Below are 5,734 nucleotides of genomic sequence, written 5' to 3'. Positions count from 1 at the left end.
CTTTGGACAGGACATTAAAATTCACACTTCTGAGGTTAAGCCTATCCTTAGAGGCTAACTCTAATGAGGGAAGCGAGTCATCCAGCGCCTGCTGATGCAGAATTCTCACACCTTCCCTTCTTGTCAGGCAGGACACAGGCGTACACAGCCCTTCAGATCTAATCACAAGCTCTACAATGGAAACAGTTTTGTATCTTTTTCCATTTTTGCACCAGTTGTAGTTTCAAAACTGATTTATTATGTGCTGCTTCCTTTTTTTAATAAGAATTAGTAAGAATATTGTATGATTTATTTACGTCTTTTCTGTTCTTCGGGGAAATTCAGAGTGGGAGAGGTATGGAGCCTCCAAATGTACTGTCTTTGACTGTTTGGCTTGGCCGGGAACTTGATTTATTAGCCATGTCACCACATCCTTGGTAATAATCACAATAACCAACCTGAGAGAAAAAGGATAGAAATGCTCAGCTATATTAAAAAAGAAAACACAGAAAATACAGGTCAGAGTGATAAATCACGAAGTTTACCCAGAGCCTACAAAACAAATATGGTTGTGGTATTCATAGCAAGGACTGTAATGGTAATAGAAAACAGCATCGAATGAATCCATGCAATTAATAAAGATCACACTAAAAAAAAAACTAAAAAAGACCACATAATTACCCCATTGAGTCTGTCACCTATAAGAACAAGCATGGGTTATGATTCCTGGGCAATCGATAAACCCCCCCCCCCAAAAGAGTTTCACCAGCCTGGGTATGGCAAGAATTATTTCAAAGCAAGACAGGTTAAACTTACCCACAAACTATTTATTTTCATAAAACTGAAGCCAGTCCAAATCCATACCCACAGAAATGTTTCCAAGTTAGAAATAAAAACAAAATCAATCTCTCAAGAAAGCAATGCATGAAAAGTCTTTTGTGTCCCAGCAACACTGTATAATTCTGTGCAATCAACTGAAAAAGTAGTGAAAATTAATCCAATTAATATATTTGCATGTGTAAACAATGGAAAAAAATGGAATGCCTAAGCAATGAAAAATATTTTCATATTTAACGTGTTTCAACAATCACTGTTACTGGTAACACAGGAATAATTCACTTTTTTTTTTCCTCACACAAGGATGTGGGTAACCTGGACAGGAGACAGCAAAAGCAAGAAGGTGTCTTCCTAGGAGGGACTATGGAAAGACACTTCTGGAGTAATAAACTTCAGTCCTCTTTCTTCTTCCACACCCTTTCCAAAGTTACCACACCCATTAACATCATAAAGGTGGCAGGAGATTTTACTAACATCTGTGTAGTGCCTTAAAATTATGTAATGTTATTAAACGAGTATCGTACATGCCAAAAGGGCTCAAATCCTCTGGCTCTGGCTTGTCGAAGTGGTTCAGCTAAAGCTAATGGGAATAATAACATCTGGGTGAGGAGGAAAAAAAAATCTCTTAAGGAATAATGTGGATCAAAATCCGGGGCATTTATTGTGAGAAGAAGGGGGAAATATGTATTTTATTCATTTTATGACAACTATTGTACAAAGCTGTCCTTACTTGCTTGCTCCCAAGGGGTTATACCCTTCCCAGGGATAGTGGTCCTTCCCATCTGCATCAGCCATTTTAGTCCCAAGCTCTGTTCTCAGTAAAGTTCAAAGAGATTTCACAGGGGCCTCCCATGGCAGCCTCCCTAGCCTGGCTATCGTTGTTGACATTTAGTGCAACCAAACTTGTTTCACTAAAGTGAGGAACTGGGTAATCTCCTGTGCACATAGTTACCAAAATAAGTATTTAGAAATGGATGTACAAAGGACTTATTCAAAAGCAACATAAAGAGGACTGGAAAGGATATTGGACTTTATGACCCCAGTACACCGGGGGAGAGGGGGAAGACATGAAGGAGTTAAAGAGTAGTAAAATTTAGTTTTAAGAAGTTTTTAGGTGTGGAAATTAACATGAAAGGAAGATCTAAAAGATTTATTTACTTTGTTATTAGACGTAAACCATTGCTATACAGAATGAAAAGATGGAAACTTGTCCAGTGCATGTTTTAAGGCAGAGTTGTGATTCAGTATTTGCCTTAGATCATCCTGCTGTAGAAAGATGTTTCCCACCCTCATCCTTCTTTGTGCTGCTTGCCCTCACCACTTCTTTCATGTCGACATGGCTCTATGGAACTGATCCAGCTGAGAGCACATCCCCCCATTTTTTTTCTTGGTTTACTTGTCAGCCAGCTCACTTCCCAGATCTGGCTTCACTTGCAAATGTATATATTGCTACAAAAACAGTAGCATACAAAATACGTAGAGACTCCCATATTCCCACATTCCTAGTTCCCACCTGTTTCACGGCTCTACACAATAACTCCACATGGATTTATACTACAGTAGCAGGACCAAAAAACTTAACAAGAGTAACAGGAAAGTAGGTTTTAAGCAAATCTCTTACTAACTCTGTTTAACCTAGTTCTGGTGGGAATATGCTGTATGAAGCGTTTGTGAAGCGCTCTGTTCAGCACTGATGGAAGTCCCCTGTAAATCTTTGAAGTCCCCTGTGGTTATCCACTGAAATATCAGCCCGAGCTCTGAAACGAGCATCTCTTAACATAGCATAAGACTATGAATGCATGAGCTAAGCCAAAGGAGATTATTGCCATTCTTAGGGAAGTCAATATATTTTGGTAAATTAAAAGGAACAGGCTAATGTTAATTGCATACTTAAGCATAAAATCTTAACTACAGCATATAATGATTTCAGCTCAACAGTTCTATATTAAAAAAAAAAAAAAGTGGTTTACAGGTGTAGTGGATTAATCTCTCCTTCTTAGCTTGTTTTTTTGTTTTTAATTTGCCAGACTAGAAAGTTAAAGTATAGCACCACAGATCATGTTAAAATATTTCAAGACCAGACCTGGTACTGAAATTTGGACTAAAAGCCTAAGGAAAAGCATGAAAAGCACAGTGTCTTCCAGAGTCCTACATGCCCACACACATCCCTAGTGACAAGTTAAGAGTGCAAATAAGTTCTGATATTTACAAAAACTAAAATCAAAAAGCTGCTGAAAGTTATAGATGGAGAAACCCTATTAGATGATCTAAACCACCACCTTGCTGCCACATAAAGATCCCAAGTGCACCTTTCAGACTGCATCTTCAATTCAAGTCTCAGAAGTTTCAATTATAATGGAGGCCTTGCTGAAATAAAATAATTTGAATTGACTGGTTTTATATGTTACTAGTAAAGCTTTAGACTCTGCAAAATGAAGATACAAAAGAGGAGGGAAAACTACTTCGTGAAGTATTTTTCACTGTCCATGGTAAATTTCCCTTTTACTTTAGTTTTGGTTTCATTTCCACAGTTCACACACACTAACTAATCATTCAATGAATACATCAGGCTGAAGGGGATTTTTTGTAATTTTTGCTGCCTTTTTTTTTAGAGTTTCATAAAAATCACTTGTTGAGTTTATGAAGATTTTATTTTCACAATCTATATAGAAATTGAATGATTATACTTTTAAAACATGCTCTTTGCTCTGGCACGTTGGGAAAAAGGAAGAAATAGATTTCGATTTGCAGGCTTCCTGCAAACATGGTACAGAATTATGCTCTGTGTATCTAATATCAACAGAATAACACAGTTAATGGTAATAAGGCAACTACAATATAGGATCATTAGCATCTTTTTCATTCTTGCAATATTTAACATTTATTTTCTCCATTCTTTGTAACTCCATGTCAGGGAAAAAAAAAATATTAAGAGGGTTTTATAGAATTTGAACAATCTTTGAAACCTTGTTATAGCTTCTGTACATGAAATAATGTTTTCATTTCCCATTTACAAAGAAGCGGTTATCACTGACAGCATTACAACTCTTTTTGAAGCTGCATAAAATTTGTGGGTATCCAAACATGTAAGTTAGTATACACATGCTGTTTTGCAGAAGTATTGGTAGAATCAGAGTAAATCAGCTTGGAAAACCTGAAACAGGAGAAATTCATTTGCTTCCAATGAAGGTAACGCCATATACTTTTGTGACCCGTTACTCCTTGCTTTCTTCCAGCCCTGAGAAGGACATTTAGCATCAGTGAACTTAGACCAATTTATTATTAGCCTAGTTCCTCGGTGTTTCTTCCGCTATCAAGAAAAAAACCATCGCATTTTTACGAAATAGAAGCCGAATTATCGGAAAACCTGTAATAATTCCCTGCACCACTGGGTGGTACTCGCAGTCTTCGGGTGAGAAGGGGAGCCGAGCAGGGAGACCGCAGGCGAGTCTCGGCGGCAGCCTTTTTGCATCCCATACAAACCACACGGCTTTTAGGGAATCCACAATTTACTGCAGCCACAGCTCGTTTCAAGGGCTGTGGATATCCTGCAGATGCTCTCTTGCCGTCTGCATGAGCTCTTGTTCCTCTCGAGAGGGCAGAGTGTGGCAGTGTATCGTTACCGCTGTTTTCACGTCCATTTGGTGGTTCCAGCAGAGCTCAGAAAATCCTCTTCCAAGTTAAGAAAGAAAGCTTTGCTAGACACAAATACCACCTGGAATCCCATGAACAAATGTTCTGATACGGTAATCCGGTGAAATATGCAGCAATGTAGACACATATGCTTTTATTCACATTTTTGCAACCTCAGTATCTTCACATATGTAATTGACACCGCTCTCCAATTCCAAAGAAACTATTTTTAGGAAGTACATCTCTTCCCAAGACAAAGACAAATATCTCCGGTTACTTTATCCACTGCTGAGTCTGGACAGACAGTTGACCAGCACTTGTAAGCAGTGTTACAACGTTCACAGACAGAAATACTGAGTAAGATATGCTTGGCTCCAGTAGGTAGTTCAGTTGGCAGAAATCTTGTTACTATTGACAGACAAGTTAGTAAAACAGAGCTTTCATCTCAAACTCAGCTGGAGCTTGGGACCAAAAGTCACCAAAGGCATCTTTCTACTTCTAAACTAAAGAAATAACCATAGAGAATTGGAGAAAGCTAAACATAAAAATAATGTACCTCTTTTCAAGCCCTCTAAAACAGGACAATGAGTCTTACTACAGTTTAGAAAGATGTGCTGAGTATTGTTAGCTCTTATCAAAATGACTCTAAACTCTTAACAGACTGAGGACATTTGTCTCAAAATCATATATAATCCTTTCACACTGCTGGAGTGATAAACAGTTTCTCTAATCTTGACCACATCATGGATCAAGTGAAGGGCTTTTTTTTTTTTCTGCTGGAAGCAACACGCTGTGGGAAAAAAAGAGGACTATATAAGGAAAGGTTGGTTTATCAAAAGGGAGATGCTGGATTAGCATCTAGTGAACTGTTGCAATATCCATCACAGCAGCTCAGTAGCCTTGCTATCTCGATCCATTAACCGCACCAAAGCAGCATCCTCTCTATCACAGGTCAGTTACCTGAGGCTTAAAGCACCCTCTGATCATGCTGTGCAGGCTCCATTACAGCCAAAGAGAACCTGTTCAGGCTTTGGAAGTCTATGGTGCTTTTGTTCTGTATTGAAGAATGGATTTGTTTGGCTGTAAACCAAGCCAGACGCAGCACAAAACCCCTATGACCATCTCACTGATTTTGGCTACCCCTTCATCTCTGGACATTGAGACTGTGAGCTGCACTTAAAGGAAGCTGATTATCTGAAAGACAAGTTGTCTCATACAGTCCCTGCAAGCAACTCAAGGCTGGTTCAAAGACTTTTTTCCAGTTCTTCCTCCAGAAGTGCCAAGG

The sequence above is a fragment of the Cuculus canorus genome, chromosome 2 (assembly GCF_017976375.1).
Source record: "Cuculus canorus isolate bCucCan1 chromosome 2, bCucCan1.pri, whole genome shotgun sequence".
NCBI lineage: Eukaryota > Metazoa > Chordata > Aves > Cuculiformes > Cuculidae > Cuculus > Cuculus canorus.
The sequence above is the reverse complement of the archived record's forward strand: the minus strand, read 5'-3'. Positions refer to the sequence as shown.